Raw genomic sequence first — 18,304 nt, forward strand, 5'->3', positions numbered from 1 at the left:
GGAGGGAAGAAGACATATGTGCTTGGTCTGCCGCCTTAAACCAGGAGTCTGAAAGATGGGTCTGAAGGCTGCAGGCAAGGATCTCTTAGACTGAGGATAATAGACACCAGAGCCGCACTACCACAGACATCTCCACCAGAAACGTGAGTTTCTCCATAAGCGCAACAAGTCAGATTCACAGACCGGAAGGAATGGTTGTGTTGGGGTTCATTGAGGACTTAGCAGAGGCTGCGTGAGGGACTGTGTCTGTGCTGGCATCCACAGTCCCACATGCTTAGCTGCCACTGTGCCCATGGAACTATTAGCAAATGAAATTAAATACTTCAGTTGCTTAGTAACTAATCCAGTCTAAGAAAGAAGCAAAAAATAGAATACATAAATTTAGAACTTTTAGGCCACGTGCCAAGCAAAATATTCTTGCTTTTACATCCTTCCGATTATCTGCAATTTGAATGGGAGAAAATATATTTCAGCGTCTAAGAGTATGTGTTGATATTCCTTGCTAAAAGTGAATTCTTCTCATTGGTTGAGCACTCGTGAGACATGGTCTGGCTTCCAGGTCGATGCCACACTGGCCCTCAGAAGCCCAAGTAGAAGATACTGGTGACTCTGGAATTTATTTTTCTGTCATAATCAGAAAGCCAAAAGGCATTCGGTGATTCCAGTCCTACGAAAGGAAAAGCAAAAATCTGTCTTACATAATTTTGTATAAAATAAAAGCAGCATTTCCTTTCCCAAGAGGTTTTCCAACCAAGACGCCACAACGTCTTTGTTTAAGTTTTTATGCGACACAAAAAAGAAATCACGGGTCACGTGATGCTGGCGTTTGCAGAAATACCACGATGAATAGAAATTATAGTAATGCCGGTTGTTACCGTGTGACTTTGGCCTCCCTGGAGAGCAGTCTGTGTGATTGTGGCTGCCATGTTTCAGAACAGAAAGGAAAACAAGGGTATTGGGGCGAGGTCTGAGTGGTCAGGAGCATACTGGCTCTTCCAGAGCACCCCCTGGTGTCTTCACAGCCGTCTGTAACTCCAGTTCCAGGGGATCCAGTGCCTCACAATACATGCCGGCTAAACAGCAAGATACATAAAATAGAAATAAATGCATCTCACGAGAAAAAGCTTAAGCCCTTCGGGAGTTCATATATGTCTTTTAGGGTTTCAGCGTCTGTTCCCTGAGAACACAGCAAACTGTACAGTTGGGAAAGTGTGACAATGCGGCGGTGTCTTGGCTCAGCTGCTTCTTGTATTGAGTTGGCTGAGGTGGTAAAGCGTCAGACTCTGCCTTCTGACTCTCCTCCTTTCCCCAGGGATGTCCTTCACGGAAGTCTCCTTCTTCTCTCGGCCCAGGCAGTAAGGCTGCATTTGCTCAGGAGGTCTCTGCTGCTGAGTACCAAGCCCCGCTCCTACACTGACGTTTTTTATGTGAGAACTGAGAATGTGCCTCCATTCAGATTCTTCTGCCCTTACCTCATGAAATGGAAGGCCCTTTTTTTTTCCTTTTGAAAATATTTTTAAGAGATTTATTTATTTTAATATTTTTGTGTGTGTGAGTACCTGCGTGTACGCATGTGCACCTTTCGTGTGCTGAGTGCCCTAGGAGGCCAGAAGAGAGCTTCAGAGTCCCTGGAACTGGAGGAACTTGTGGTTGTGAGCCCCATGTGGTGCCTGGAGCTGGGCCCTGCACCCTCTGGAAGAGTAGAGTTTCTCTTAACCTCTGAGCCATTGTTAATCCCATGGGTGTGAGGAGAAAGATCACCAACCCTAATCGTCATGGTCAGATTAATTAAAGCGAGTGCTTTCATTTGTGTGCACAGGCTGCCTCTCTCTAAAGGTGGGATTCAAGAGATCAGCACTGGACATGGGGAAGATAGGGGTTTTGTTACTCAGAAGTAGGGAGTTTCCTAACAGGATTTGGCAGGAAAATGGGCGGAGTCACAGAAGCAGAACATGAGCTTAAGGAGCCAGTCATAGCTCCTGAGACAAAGACGTGGCTGTAAGGTGGGCATAACGAGGTGATCATGACACCATTTAGAAGCAATGGTGTGTCTGCCGTTTCCTGGAACGGCCAGTGCAGAGCCGTTTGTAGTTAAAGTTACAGGTGGGGCATAGCCCAGTCCTGGAGAAACAGATTTAATCATAAATAGGAATGAACCCTGTTTGTTCTTACTATGAGGTGGAGGCAGGCTGTTTTATCACCATCTCTACTGCCCCTGAAGGCACATGTTAAACCATGTTTTACAGTGTTCCTCGGTGCAGTCTAAGCCCTTTGGGTGGGTTATCAAGTTCAAAATGGCTAGCAAAGATGACTCCTGTCACTCCAGAGTGTGGCCAGCCTAGGCATGGCTCTTGGCTTTGAGTGCCCAGCCACCCTGCTAGCCTAGTACCCTGTGCTCATCCTCCTGTCTCAGCTCTCCCGTATGCTAACACTCAGCCTTCGGTAGACACTCCCTAACAAGCAGGGACTTGCTCCAACATAGAAAAGCAGTCAGTTGGCTGAGCATGAAGCCTGTTTTTCTCCACTCCTGTGTGGAGCTACAGAGCTCAGGGAAAATGCACTTCCGTTTGCAATGAACCCAACCATTTAAATGTTCTTCTGTCCGTAAGTTTAGTTTTTATAAGAATCTTAACCATTTACAGAAAGGTTGGCCGATACGTTGAAGGGCTAAGAATGAGGGGTGAAGGTCACTGGCGAGGCCAGAAGATTAGTAAATAACAGTTCAACGTTAAGTTCAGGCATGCTGGGGTCCAGCGCAGTGGTGGAAAGCTAACGTGGGTGAAGCACTGGTTGGACAGGATGGAGATTTACATTCAAGCCAGCAAAATAAAGATATAATTGCCCAGTCTTGAACTGAGGCCCCACCATACACCTGGCCTTTCAGCACTAGGTTCCATCAGGGAAGGGTTTCATGCATGCTGTGGATGCACAAGGTAGACGCTGTACTCAGCATTCGCTGCTGAACAGATCATAGGATTTCCCATCCTTAAGGATTTTCTTTTTCCACGGAAAGGTATTTGATGTACCTAGTGGGGAAAAATACAAGAGGTGGGAATAAACGCTACGATCGGAATCAGCTGGGTTAGCATGAAACCCAGGAGCAGCACCAAGACGTCCTGCAAGCCCTGGGCTCTGGTCCCTGATGAATAACCTACCTGTGGGATTTGAGCTGGCACATCTCTGCTCAGGCCTCCTGTCTGCTCCCTCTTTTCCACCGGGCTGGATGAGGAGAGGTTGCAGAGAGCAGCCGACGCGGTCTAGGAGCTCTTTGCAGTCAGTTTGTGGGAGGAAGTGTCAAGCTCTGTGATAGCTAGCTCTCAGAGGCAAGGCAAGGTGGCCATTTTGGATTGAATCTGGGTCAGGGATCTGAAGGTAACCATCTAAATAATCTGTTCAAGAAGTTAATAGAGTATGTTTACTTAACCTAATTCTCACATCAGAACTACGGTCAGCTCGATGCAAACCTAGACGTATCTGGGAAGAGGGAATCATAACTGGGAAAACACTTCCCCTCTGTAAGACTAGCCGATAGGTAAGTGTGTTGGGTAGTGTCCTGATTGTTGACTGAAGTGGAAAGGTCCAGCTCTCTGGGGGCAGTGCCAGTCATAGGTGGGTGGTCCTTGGGTATATAATAAAGCAGACTGAACAGATACTGGGCAGCAAGTCAGTAAGCAGAGTTTCTTTGTGGCTTCTGCTTCAGTTCCTGCTTCCAGGTTCCTCTCTTGAGTTCATGCCCTGACTTCCCTTGGTGACAAAATGAGACCTTAGATAATTTGTTTTTCCTCCCCAGTTACTTTTGGTCACAGCATTTTGTCACAGCAATAGAAACCCTAACTGAGACAATGGTGCGAGAGATTTAGAATAGATGTCACCTCGTTCCTGCTTCCCAGACACTGTGTGGCTGGTCAATGTTAGTTTTTATCACTCTGATCGCATCCGTCCAAAATCCAAGCCATGTAAGGCTCTCTTCTGTTATTTACCTTCCAAATTCAGAAGGTAAAGAACTAAGTTATTGCTTCAGCTAATATTTTCTCACATCTCGGCAGCTCGTCTTCACCGTCAACTTGACTGGATTTAGAATCACCTGGGACATACACTTCCCGGTGTGTCTGTCTATTGGAAGGTTTCCAGAGACATTTAACTGAGGAGGGAAGACCCACCCTAAAGGTGAATAGTACTCTCCCACAGTCTGGGGTACCAGGCTGAATAAAAAGGGAAAGGAGAGAAAGTCACTGAGCTGTGACCGGACACGTAGGCCCCTGCCGCCATGCCTTCCCCAGCATGACGGACCACTAGCCGAAATAAATCCTTCCTTCCTGAAATTGGTTTTGTGGAGCATTAACAATGAAAAAAAACAATTACATCTTTTAAAGTCACTTGTATAGCATGGATTTGGGTACAGAAGAGGGGAACACTGTATCCATCAGGGTTTAATTAGAAATAATCTTCTATGTCATTGAAACGGATTCTTTTAGAATCTACCTGGGACACTTGAATTATGAATTTAGCTGTGAGCCGTTTTAAAACCGGTTATCTCCAAAGAAGATATGCTTTTACCACAACTTGATCTGTGGCACTCACCTGGCAGTCGGGGAGCCACACAGGCCCCGTGGCCCTGGACAGAACCTCTGTATTCAGCCTGGTTCCCTGACTGCCCCAGGGCTGGCCTTCTCCATAGTCTAAAGTAACCCCACCAGGCCCCTCCCCACACAAAGCTCTGGATCCCCTGTTCCACGTTCCATGTCCTAAGAACAAGCTCCCATGACATATGGTTGGCCCACCCACTCCCAGAGAACACTAGCTGAAGGGCCTAGAGGCTCACTCCTCCCAGGATGCCCTTCCGCCTGTCTTTCCTCTGCACTCGTCTCCCAAGGCAAAATCCTGGGAAACTGGCAAGGCTGCCTGTCAGAACCGTAACTGAACAATTCCTGCTCTTACTAAGGTAGACTTCCTGGAGAGACTCCTGCCAGCAGAACTTCACTAACGTCAACAGAGCAAGGCCAGCTGGTCATGCCTTCCTGCCTTCATGGTCTTGGAGAAAGTTCAAGGAGTCTGACCCCTGAATGGCAAATGGGTTCTACAGCAGTGAAAACACAAGGCAGGGCCAGGAATTCCTCAGAGGACATGTGTGCCATGTTAGTTTGTGACCTCATAAACTTCCTAAGCCACAGGAAGGGAAGTGGGAGGAAAGGGAAGAAACCAACCGGTAAAGCCTGGGTGTCCCTGTTTCCTGTGACTTTCATAGCCTCTTCTGCCACCATGTCTCAATCTATGTTCTAAACTGGGCCAGAAAATAAGGTCCCTTTACAGAGTGCCTACCCCCTAAAGGGAGTGTTCTCATCCAGGGTGAGAACCCAAGGGTGGGGGCGCTAAAGCACAATAAAGTAAATAAAAGATCTTCCGTGTGGGAGAGGAGCACCTTTAGTATTTACAGGCAAAAGTAACCTGGAGCACAGAACTGAAAGTCTCAGGCTCCAAAGAGGAGTCCACGCTATGGACAGACAGACATGGGAGTCCTGACACACAGACACAGGAGTCCTGGCAGCCTTCTACATCAGTGAACCTGTGCTATGGGCACACAGACCCAGGAGTCCCAGCAGTCCTCCATGTCAGTGAGCCTGCACCATGGGCACACAGGCACAGGAGCCTCAGAGCCCTCTGCGGTGAGAATCACTCAGCATGGCTTAGATCCTCTATGGGATGCATCCAGCACTCCCCTCCCCAGCCCACAGCCCACGTAGCTGCAGTTATGCCCGCAACATGGTCCCCTGGGGAATGCCACTCATCACACACGTTAAAGGCAGCATGTCGAGGTTCATTGTTTCGCGTTTTTAATCTCAGACACCAGTGCAGAAGCCCAAGATGTTTATTATAATTTTGCAGACACCGCCAACAAAAGCTTTACTCATGGAGGAAAAATTAAATGTTAAGGTTGTGTGGATGATAGGGGAGGGGGAGCCATGGAAGGCTCAGAAGGATAGAGAGGGGAAGCTGTCATTTCCTTCAGGGAAGAAAAACAGGGTGAGTCATAAACATAGCTTCGTTTTCAGGCCGGCAGTTCTTACAGTAATGTGTTTTGTCAGGCAGGTCCTCCATACAGATTAACATGAAATGCCCACCGAGGTCCACCTCTCGGCCCTCGTGTCTGGGAACACCGAGGAGTGTTTTGATGAATGTCAGTTAATGACACTCACGCTCTTGAAATCAGCCCTGGCAGCCAGGGCTGGGGGCTGGGGGAGGGGAGTGCCCGTACAGAGAGGAGGCAGGGAAGGTTGTTCCTGGATTCCTAATAACCCACCTCGAAGGTGGACCAGAAACAAAATCAGGATGTCAAGACCGGTGAGCCTGCCGGGGTTATCAGGCCCAAAGCTTGGAGCACAATTTCCAAAAGTCCCCTGGTAGGAGGTATTTGTGCTTGAAGAGCACAAGGCAGGGCTGATCTCAGTGGAGGCGGAAGAGCAGCCACTGATGTCCTGGGACCTTACGGCTATTCCTCAGTAGTTAACACTTCTGACTCTGTCCCCTCCCTACTCCATCCAGACACAAACCAGACCTGGAAGACTTGGCCTGCCCAGCCCTTTGTGATTGTAGCATTCAGACTTTCAGACCCTGATAAACCTGAGGAATTCAATAAAGGCTGAGGCTGCAACAGCTCTCTGTCACTCGCAGACTTAAAGCCCTCCTCTCCAGTGACTGGCAGGTGGGATGCTCTCATTCCTCAGGCCTTCCTCTTGAGCTTGACTGGGAGGACTTAGCGTTGGATTATTCTCTTACTGTTGGGAGGAAGCGCTGTCAGTGGAAATTGCTGACTAATTTTCTGGTTGTGTAGCTGACAGTTAATGCCTAGGTCTGTTAATCCTCACGAACAAAGGCTGACAGGCTACCTTGGTGTCCTGCACACAGTGGCGGTAGCCATCTCCCTGGCTTACCTTCGGTGCTTACATGCTTTTGAATGGTTTGTGTTTTGAATAGCTGCTCGCCAAAGTCTACAGCACCGTGCCCAGCTTCTTAGACATTAAATCATGAAGGAAATCAAGATCCAGGTGGAAAATTCTCTTCTTGTGAGCAGAACAGGGGTCCCAAAGGCAAGAATAAAACTAAAACACTCTGGGCTCCCCTGTTCTCATTTGTGCCCTGTGAGATGGCTCCTCCCCCCTCCCCCTCCCCCCCTCCTCCCCTCCTCCTCCCCTCCTCCTCCTCTCCCTCCTCCTCCACATCATCAGGAGTGATCTGCCCAGCAGCCCACACTGTCCCCATTCTACCCGAGAGGAGAATAAGATACATGCGTCAGGGGAACTACAGAGCATCAGTCTTAAGCAAAGTCACAATGCTCTCTGAAAAGCTTATCTTTCAGAAGGATTTTAACTATCAGACAGGCACCCAGGGCACATACCTGGAATCCCAGCACGTGGGACACAGAGGCAGCAGAGGTAGCAGGGGCAGGAGGGCCATGAGTTTGAGACCAGCCGAGACTATATAGCAGGACACTTAGTCAAAAAAAAGTGGGAGGTTGGGTGTGGTAGCAGGAGACATAGCTCAGCTGGTAAAATGTTTCTCCTTCAGCCTAAAGACTTAAAATCAGTTCCCAGAAGACACAGGAAAAAGCTGTGTGTGGTGGCACTTGCTTGCAAGTCCAATTCTGGGGAGAAAAAGGCAGGAGAGCCCCGAGGCTGGCAGACAAGCCAAGCTAACTTAATGAGCAAGCCCTAGATCCTAATGAAACTCTGTCTCAATAAACAAGGACAGTTCCTGAGGAATGGCACCCAAAGGTGTCCACTCACCTCCACAGGTGCCTTAGGGGGAGGCGGATCACTCCAGATGATATGGGGGAGGTACCATCACAAGACACAGCAGAGAACAAGGGAGCCCAGAGTGTTTCAGTTTTAGTCCTACCTTTGGGACCTCTGTTCTGGTCACAAAAAGAAAATTTTCTACCTGGCCCATGATTGCCTATGAGAATTCCTTTATGACTTAGAAACTTATTTATCCTCATTGCCAAAGAAATGAAAATAAAAATAAGTTAACTACCAACTGGGAAGAGTACCTCTTGTACTTGCACACCAGTGCTGAGCTTTTAAAGCTTTTAGTCTTGCACACTCTGGGCAATAATTATTCTCAAACCCTAAGATGATTTCCAAGAGCTGAGTTCACAGCAGAGGGCTGCCTTGTACATTTAGAACTAGCGTTACGGAAGGGAGGGGCTTTTAGACAGGAAAATGGAGAATATGTCCACCACCTTCTGCAGCAGCCTACCCATCCAGAACCTGCCCACCCTCCCCCTTCCATGATTAGGGGTACCCTGCACTGCTGCTGGTTCATCATCTGGAGATTACAAAGGTGCTTACCCTGTTTGGCCCTCCTTTCACTGGAAGCACATGCAACTGGTAGGGATGTATCCATTTTCTCACTCCCAAACCAGGGTTAACGATACCCTCACAGTAGATGACCTCATTAGGGTTTCTATTGCTACAATGAAAAACCATAGCCAAAAAGCAAGTTGGGAAGGAAAGCATTTATTGGGCTTACATTTTGATACACTGTTCATCATAAAGAAAGTTAGGACAGGAACTCAAACAGGGCAGGAACCTGGAGGCAGGAGCTGATACAGAGGACATAGAGGGGTGCAGCTTACTGACTTGCTCTCCATGGCTTGCTCAGCCTGCTTTCTAAGAGAACCCAGGACCACCAGCCCAGGGATGGCACCACCCGTAATGGGCTGGGCCCTCCCCCACCATTCACTTATTAAGAAAATGCCTCACAGTTGGGTCTTATAGAGGTATTTTCTCAGTTAAGGTTCCCTCCTTTCAGATATCTCTAGCTGTGTCAAGTTGACTTAGGACTAGCCAGCACACAAGATGACTACCAGGTGGGAGCTGAGGTACATGGAATGAGACAGTAGGTCTCGGTGTTTTCCGGAACTTTCAAGTCCTGCCAAGTGTCTCTTGTCCCTCCTCAGCAGCCTTAAACTAGGCTACTGCTGACTTTTAGTTTTTAGGCTGAGTCTCTGGTGTCTGGAACAGCAAGGTGCTCTGAAGGTGAACATTTTTCTCAGGCCCCAGCCCATGGAGACTAATTCAGAAAAGCAACTGCATTGGGCCAGAGAGTACCAGGGAACAGCCTCAAACTCCTAGGCCTAGTCAGAACTGGCGAGCTACCTCAGACTCCTGGGCCTGCTTCAGGCTCCTTCCTCCCCAACCCCTCCTTCGGTTTCAAGATTACACTCTGGCAAAACACTAAAATCGAAGCGATTATCTCTGTCAGAGAATTTCAGTTCCTGAGCCAGTTACCACTGGCAGAAATGTCAGAGGTCCCTGGAAAGGCGGGAGAATTTGGGTCTGAGAGCCCAGACCTTAGCCCTGAAGAGAGAGGGTGTCTGCCCCACAGGGCACAGGAGTGGTTAGGTGACTGAAGTAGGACTTCAGGCTCTACTTCCAAAAGTTCTTGGCATAAGGTGTATGGAATATTCTAGAGATACATATGGTATAGTGTATGTACCATAAATATTCCATATGTCCACTTCCTTAAGCCCATCTCTACAGCAGACCTGGAAGATGATCTCTTACCCAGGTCCCAGGTAATGTGTGCCTTAGAAGAGCAAGAAACCGGAAGAACAGCGTGTGGTGGCTGGGTGCTGGGTTCTCTGGTTTCAGAAGGTCACAATGAGCAAGCTCTGGGTATAAGGTAGTCGTGATGACTAATGGGCTCCAAAATGTGTGCTTAATGTTGGCAGCCTTGGTTATATAACACTGCCCATTGCTTTTACTCTGAGAACCTTCATCTATGCATCCCCAAACTTGAGGCCATCTTCCCGATGCTGCTTTCTGAACCCTGAGATTTACGGGTATCCACCATCACACCCAGCTTTGATATTGGGGAGAAAACGTTTCCAAGAATGTGGTGGACCCTGGGAAATAACGGGCCCCATTCCCAAAGGCATTCTTAAGACTGGCTGTTAGAGTGTACACCGCCCCTCGGGGCTCGCCTGCCGGAGTTGTCTTGGGAACCCCTCACTGTGTTGTTGGGGCTCATCTCTGTGGAGACAAGGAAGCCTGTGTGAGTTCTCAGCCATGGTGACTGTGGTAAATGAAGGTGACTATAAATCTTTATTCACCCCATTTCTCCTGCAGTAAAGGCGGGAGACTCAGCTAATTACAAAGTCTGTCTTGATGACCACCACCTCAGGAACTCAGGTCTCTGTGGGTGCCCCATGAGAACCTCGAGAGTACAGCATGTCCGCCCAAAGCCCCTGCCAACCTAGTCAGTTAACTCCGGGAAGGAGCTACTTTGCTTTCCTTTGCTGTTGGGAGCCCACTGTAGCAGTAAAGAATTAGTGCCAGCCATGAACCGGAGGCTGCTTTGAGGAAGCGCTGAAGACATTTGCAATATAGGGACAAGCCCTTACAACCTGTGATTTTTTTTTTCCATAAAAACTGCTAAGCTCCCTCCAGGAAAGCTTGCTTCAAGCTCTTCTTTCTCAGTCTCTCTGTTTATAAAACGGAGACAAAACCGACACCTGGTGTCACTAGGTCTGAGGTCTCTTCAGCTGAGAAGACACGGTTGTAAGGGTTTTACTTTTCCTTTCTCCCTGGCTTTTCTTAGAATCTCTGTAACTGTGTGTGGAGCCTCGAGCCGGGAGGGGACGAGGAATGGCACTGGCTGGTTGTATATTTGCGGCATTACACACCATCTCTCTTTTTTTTCTGGCAATGTGTGACGAGACTGGGGGCGGGGGTGGGGAAGTCTGGAAAGGTCAGTGTCAGAGATGCACAATCAGAGACAGCGCCAGCCCTACAACAGGAACTCCAATGCTCTCTGCCTGTATTTGAAAGGCCTATGAAAGCACTAAATCAAACAGGAACTGAGCGGTACCTCCAGGGGACTGTGATAGCTGTGCCCTAGCTCTTTGTCAAAGAACTTGTTCACACAGGAGAAAGCCCTGCATGGAAGCCCTGGCTGACAGAGCCCCCTCACCTCCCCCCATTCTGACCCTCAGTTTTATAACCTAGCTTCTAGTCAGGCCAGCAGGATCAGAAACCCTCCATTGGCCATGAAGCTCACCCGAGTTCCAAAGCTGCTTTGGCTGAGGATGAAGTGTGGACGTCCTTGGAGAATGAAGACTGAGGCTGTCTCAGGGGGACAACAGGGCAGTGGGTTTATTCTGGGCCAGCTGGTGAGGTCTGAATTGGTGAGAGCTACAGCCTCAGACCAAGCACGTGTGGTTTGGTTTTGAGACTCAGAGGTGTTGCTAATCCTGTTTTAGCAATGGAGAAACTGAGTCACAGGCCAGCATAGGATATAGCATTTCCAGGTAAGACATCACCTCTGGATTATAGAGATGTATCCTGATGTCCTCCACCCTCTGTGGCAAAAAGACTTTACCTTGAGCAAAGCCTAAGGAATTTTTGTTTAAGTATTCCTATTTAGTGATGTCAATACTTAATTATGCAGAGAGTTATCAGGGAAGCCATGTTGCTCCCTTCACTCTGGTATCTTACCTTGTGTTTCTCACCTTCCCATTTCTCCCATGAGTACTCATGTATGGAGCGCCTCCGTGTGCAGTAAGCTGCCTCCTGTTCCTAGAATTCCACAGTGTGTGTGTGTGCGTGTGTGTATGTGCATGTGTGTGTGTGCGTGTTCCTGTGTACATGCCCATCTGTGCACATGTGTGTTAGAGACCAAAGATCAATATCAGCTGTCATTCTTCCAGGAGTCATCCATCTTATTTTTGAAACGGGGTCTTTCATTGAACCTGGAACTCACTGACTGAGCTAGAGTTGCTGTTGAGAAAGCCCCAGGAATCCTTTCGCCTTCCACCCCTCAACATTTTCAATACAGGTAAGTGCCACTCCTGGAGATCTAACTGAGGTTCAAGGACTTGAACCCAAGTCCTGATAGCCTTGCATGAACCACTTTCCTGAGACTGAGCCGTTTTTCCCAGCCCCTTAAACACACTGTTGAAGTGTAGTCCAGTACTCCAGGCGACCTCAGTGCCAGCTACAGGGCAGCATCATCAGCTGCTGCAGTAAACCCCACAAAGTCCAATCACAGTCTGCAAGGCCAGTGGTCCCTGTGCCAAGGTAGCCGTTAAGCTGCCTGGAGCAGTCGGGACTTGCGGCTTGGTCTTTGATTTGCTGGTCATTTTGCCACACAGCGGCTGGGGAGTGTGCTGGGTGCCTGCAGGTCTGAAAGTGATGCAGGTGTGAGGCTGTGTTTCCACTGTCTTCCCAGCTAGGGCTGCACTTTCGAGAGGTGGGGACTCCCTCGTTCATTCTCAGAAGCCATCCCTGAGCACTGGTTGGCCTATCCGTAACTTATTCTATCCTGGAGCAGATCTGTGAATGTTCCTTCCTTCCATTAAAGATTTATTATCCTCCACGACTTCACTGATGGCTGCACTTTTAAGAAGAGAATGTCTTGGGAGAAATACTGGACAGAAGGCAAACCTATCATGGCAAAAGTCATGGGACCTTTCAAGAGAATCATCGCAGGGCCTCACAGCGGGATTGTGGGAAGGAAGTGGGTCTGCTGAGGACAGATGCAGTCAACCAGGCAGTTCAGGGCCTCATATGCTGGGCCAGGTCCCCAGACCCTAACTTCTTTTCCTCCATGAGAAAAACTACTCCTCCAGCTCCATAGTTGTGTGTTTTATCTGACAAGGGAGCATTTGGTGCTGTGAAAATGGAATTGCCAAGAACCCCCACTCGCCGAGGAAGAGACAACAGCTCGTTTGCTCTGGGCCTTGAGCCTTTCAGAAAGTCTAGAACTTCCCTGGAAGTTCTGATGGAGCAGGCAGGGACGGGGTCCTGTAGGTAATGACCTTGCAGCCAGCATGATTGAGAAGAATTATCGCAGCTTTGAACTGTTTGTGGTATGTGTTTGTCCTCCCCTTTTATTTGCCTCCCCGGGCTGGTGAAGGGGTTGTGGATTTCTGGAGATATGTGCAGACCGCAGCTCTTATTACCCAGGGGCATGTCCCTAAAATAGAGGGTCTTATAGGAAGTTCCAGGGGGCAGGGAGGTATCTTTCAGCAGAGCCTTACTAGAGCTCTGAAGGAAGTAGCTTTGTGTGTGTGTGTGTGTGTGTGTGTGTGTGTGTGTGTGTGCACGTGCGCACCTCTATGGTATGTGGAGGCATGATTGGGTAACATGATTGGGGAAGGCAAGGGACCTACAACCCATTCCACAGTTCCTCAGGGTTGATGGATTCCCACAGGGCTCTTCACTTCCTGTTGTTATCCAACCCCCTTAACTAGCCCAGGACAGAGATGAGGACAGTGCTCAGGAGAGAGGGGGGGAATTGTGGGAGGATGACACAGATTCAGATTCAGAAAAGCAGAATTTCAACAGCAAAGTAAAAGGAAGTCAAGATGTCTTAAAATCACCATATTTGAATTATTTGAGTAGAGACCACTAAGCACCTGTCCCTCAACTCAGGCCCTAGGATCCCAAAGACATGGAGACCTGGTGCATAGCTAACACTGATTTGGATAAAAAGAGAAAGGGATATATCACACCCATGCACGCGTGTGCACAAATACACACACACACAGACACATACACACACGCACAAACACACTCACACGCACGCACACAGACACATACACACTTATACACACACAGACAAATACACACACACAGAGACACATACACACACACAGACACACACAGACCCACACACACTCACAGACACACACACAGACACACACACACACTTATACACACACACACACATACACACACACTCACACACACATGCACACACACGCACACACACACACTCATACACACACTCACACGAACACACACACACACACGCACACGCACACACATGCACACGCGACACTGGACTTGAGATGTGGAAAAAAACTCCAGTAGCATGTATAAAACGAATTTGCTGACTGTGATTTGCTCACATGACACAGACATTGTCTTCCCAAAGCCCTACTTATTGTTCTGCTACCAAACCTAATTTTCCTCTGCTCCCCCCACGAAAGCTACACCCACATTCCTAGACCCATCACAGAAAAAGCTCTGCCTCCCAACCTCCCAAGATGAATTACGAGCCAGGGCCATGTGTCTAGCTTGGAGCATGATTGATCTTTGCAGAGGAAATGTTCAGGGTTGCTAATGGGAAGCTAATGTCTCTTATCCGGGTGCACAACGTTCAGAGATGTTCGCAGTCGCTAGGTAGGCAAGACTTGCTCCAGACCACGATGGAGAAACTGTCTTCTCAGCAATGCAGAGGCAGGCTTCGGTGGGCCTCCCCTGGGCCACTGAGGCCAGACAGTCAGAACTGCTAATTTTTGCAAATAGCCTGATTCCACCGTGTTTAATTAGCGTGATCCTACTCAACAGATTGGCAAGTGAAAACTGGGTTAAGGTAGGGGTGTGTGTGTGTGTGTGTGTGTGTGTGTGTGTGTTCGTAAATGTTCTAATCATTGTGGTATGCTAGGTGCTGGGGTTGTCATAAGACTATTTTTACATGTACCCTCATCCTACTTCCCCCCAAAAACACCTCAAATACAATATTCATCAAAATAATGAAGAAGACCAGGATGTAGCTCTATTGATAGAGTCCTAACCGAGTAAGCACAAATCTGTGGGTTCAGTCCCCAGCATAAACATAGCCTTGTGCTGGATACTTATAATCCCAGCACTTAGGGGTTACAGGCCGAAGGATCAGAAGTTCAAGACCATTCTCAGCTACATAAGAAGTTGGAAACAAGCCTGGGATGTATGACACCCTGTCTTTAAAATACATAATATAAAAAAAAAAAAAGAAAGAGCAAACATGAGATTGAGGCATAGCTCCAACTTGGAATTGGTGACTTGGGAAGCCCATCCATGCCCCCAGAAGCCATTATATCACATGAAAGATGTATGTCTGTATGTCGCAGCTCAGTGGCCTAGAGAACCAGCAGCTCAGGGTTCAAGCCCGGGCTCTGTGGCATCTGCTAGCTACAGCCGCAGCTACCATGATCAATCGTCATGCCTATGCCCCAGTTTCCTTGGATGGGAAACTGGTAAAACAATAGCCTCTCTTTCTGGTCAAAACTCAGAATGACAGGGCAAGGCCTGACAGCTGAGTAGTTAAAGGCACCTTCTCCAGAACCCATATGATGGGTGGGAAAAAAACAAATCCCACACGTTGTCCTCTAACCTCTGTACAAGCTCCCTGGTTTGCACACCCCCCACATAATAAACAAACAAACAAACAAATGGTTTTGTTCTTTTTAAGAAAAGGTAACAACGTGGTGCAGAATCTGATGACAAGGGCATAGTGTGGGTTCTGAGGAGCTCTATAAGGATCTGGGAGAGGAAAAGAAAGGAGTGGGGGTGGCTGGGTTGCTGAAGGCAGTGTACTGTACCTGCCTCTACCAAAATAAGTTTGTCTTCACGGCAAAGGTGGAGAATCCTGAAATGACACATCTGACCCCAGGTTGTTTTAAAGCTCTATGTCAAGGCCATTAGGAAGACATGTGAACATTCACAGCAGGTCCGTGGTCAGCCGTGCCTCATTTGGGGCAGTTTCAAATATACACATGAATGCCACAAGTTAAAAGTACATCCCATATGCTCAAGTCAACAGACAGGCTGCGTGGGGCTTAGGCTGTTCAGACACAAGCCGTTCGGTAACTCGTCCATGATGAGACAACGGTATGGCCACTTTACTTCCTGAGCCTGAGTCAGAAGCCCAGTGCTATGTTAGTGGGTTTTCACCTCCTCCAGTGTAGTGGTCTCTCCATGAATGCTGTGGAGAGACTAGAAGGCAGGAACCCAGGGATGTAGTTCAGTTGGTAGAGTCATGGACTAGTAAGCACAAAGCTGGTGAGGATCAGAAACAAAGCCCTTGCAGGGGACTCCATAGCCACAAAGCCACAAGAGGTATTTCCTGTGTTTTTAGAAGTATGCCAGGCAGGTTCTTCAGCTCTACCTTTTGGGTTGAGGCTATTGCTTTGGGTCATTTATTTTATTCTTTGGTGTGTTTGTTGTTGTTGTTGTTGTTGTGTTTGGTGTTTTGTTGTTATTTTGTTTGCCTTTTTGTTTGGTTTTGTTTTTGAGACAGGGTCTTGGTATGTAGCCCAGCCTAACCTGGAACTCAAGACCCTCCTGCCTCAGGTTAACTAATTTGCCCAGAGTCACAGCAGCGACCCAGGGGCTGGGATAGAATCACTGGGCCTGTGCTTACTTTCCTTACAGTGCATCCTCAGGCCCACCAAAGTCTGCCAGGATGATGCAGAAGGCCACGCCACAGGAAGAAGTGAGGTAAACAGGTTTCCTCATTGCTTTGTTTCTGTAATGATCAGATAGGAGAGTGGAGTTCCTGTCTGAAGATCCTCAAAGACATGCCTGTGTGACACTTTACCACCTACTCAGTGTAGGCGCGATCAGTTTCCAGACCCATGCAAGTGTGAGCTCTCCTTCCCCTGATGTTTGCTGAGTATATGCCAATACTGTTCTGCATGGCTAACATGTATTCTGCATGGCTAACATGTCTCAGTGACCAAATCCCCGGACCTGTCATATGCAGAGGGTTTGTGGTATGGCCTTTTTATAAATGAGCCCCCATGAAGGCCAGGAAAAGAAACCACGTGCTCCAAGTCAGAGCAGAAGATAGCTTCCCTAGGATCTGTTTTAATGTTTGCTTCTCTACAACACAGGGTCTCATGAAGCCTGGGCTGGCCTGGGACTCAACTGTGTAGCTGAGGCTAGCCTTGAACTTGATTCTCTAGTGTCTCTACCTCTGGATACTGGGATTATAAGCATGTACCACCACGCCCAACTCATGAGGTGCTGCAAAAAGAACCCAGGGCTTCCTGAATGCTAGGAAGGCACGCTACCAACTGAGCCACATCCCCACACCCTCCTCTGGGGATATACCCAGGTTCAAATCCAAGGACTTAGCGACACACATGCTATGGGATCTGGGCATGCTTCTAACCTGTCTACTGATGGCGAAAGCCAGAGAGCCCAGCTTCCCGTTTTAAGCTGTCCTTGGCACGTTTAACTGGTGGCCATGTGGGACTGCTGGAAAAAGTTTTTGAGATCACCAAGAGCTTTGACTTTCCTGCCCACAAAAACACAATCAGCCTTGGCAGATGTCCAACACGTGACCTTAGGTCCATTTAATGAAAACTGTATTGATTCAAAAAGAAAGAAAGAAAAACAAGATGAGGTAGGACAGGCAGCAGAGAGATCATGACAAAAATCTTATGTGTCCTTCCTTCCACCATTGCCGTGACCAGACAGGGCCACGGAGCCCATGTGAAGGGATCAGGACAGTTGCTTTGTTAACACACAAGCGCAGCGTGACACGAGCTCCAGAAAAGGCATTGGCAGGATTAACCTGCTGGGGATAAAGATGCAGCAGACAGGACCTGAATTAATGGATCGCTGTGGCCAAAGTGAAAAAAGTCAATTTGCATGTAATATTAACGGTGCTAATAAAATCCACGCCCAGCCCCTCCAGCCCAGGAGCCTGTGTGAACCAGGACTTCATTCCTGCACATCCTATCTCCAGCATCTGCCAAGATGTGTGAGTGCAAGCCGGCCGCCTCCAGATAACCACTCGTCCTTGGCGCCTGCTATCACACAGGCCCTTTACTGACTCCGCACTCAGGTCTGGAGGGATGGCTCAGAAATTAAGAGCTCTGGCTACTCTTCCAGAGGACCCGGGTTCAACTTGTAGCATCCACATGGCAGCTAACAGTCATTTAACTCTAGTTCTGGGGGGGGATCTGAAACCCTCTTCAAACATCTGCAGACACTGTGCATACATGATGCATACACACACATGCAAAACACATAAAATAATATATATACATATATAATTAAATATATAATATATTATATAAAATTATATTAATATATAATTATATATGTTAATATGTATAATTTAAGAAGAAAATGCCTACCTGTCCCAGCTGTTGGCCTGACTTGTATATTCTGATTCCTTGAAAGTCTGTGTGGGACTAGGGTAAGCCTGCAAGACTCCCGGGATGTGACATTTCAGTCTGGCTCATTCTCAGAACAGGGTGAGTGAGCACCCAGAGATCCATGCATTGCCCCAGACTGCCCTACTGCAGGTTACCATAGGAACGGTGTAACCTATACCCATTCCAAATCAATACACTTACAACAGACAGCTGGATGCTGGGCAGTGTGGGGGAGGAGAAGAATGTAGGCAGGTGGGGACCCCTGAGGGGGTCCCATAAAACACATCTCAGCTCATTCCAACCAAAGAGCAAAAGAGCCTGGTATTTACCCACCAGCTCTTTACTGTGTGTGGCTGGTAAGCTGTCCAT

At 48.1% G+C, this 18,304-nt stretch overlaps 2 long non-coding RNA genes across 12 annotated transcripts in view; one reads left to right on the forward strand and one right to left on the reverse strand.

The window, feature by feature from the left end:
• LOC103690480 (uncharacterized) overlaps positions 1-18,304 on the forward strand; it is a 113,303-nt gene that overhangs the window by 83,722 nt on the left and 11,277 nt on the right. For 3 of the 11 annotated variants that reach the window (XR_010054541.1, XR_010054543.1, XR_010054547.1), the window contains 3 exons: positions 1-143; positions 11,708-11,835; positions 16,200-16,265. This is a non-coding gene — a long non-coding RNA (uncharacterized LOC103690480). The other 8 variants (XR_010054542.1, XR_010054545.1, XR_001839598.3 and 5 more) reach the window with 5 other exon arrangements.
• LOC102550701 (uncharacterized) overlaps positions 14,453-18,304 on the reverse strand; it is a 66,346-nt gene continuing 62,494 nt past the window's right edge. The window contains exon 4 of the long non-coding RNA XR_010054551.1: positions 14,453-18,304. This exon is cut by the window's right edge and continues 6,086 nt beyond it. This is a non-coding gene — a long non-coding RNA (uncharacterized LOC102550701).

The sequence above is a fragment of the Rattus norvegicus genome, chromosome 8 (genome assembly GCF_036323735.1).
Source record: "Rattus norvegicus strain BN/NHsdMcwi chromosome 8, GRCr8, whole genome shotgun sequence".
Classification (NCBI taxonomy): domain Eukaryota; kingdom Metazoa; phylum Chordata; class Mammalia; order Rodentia; family Muridae; genus Rattus; species Rattus norvegicus.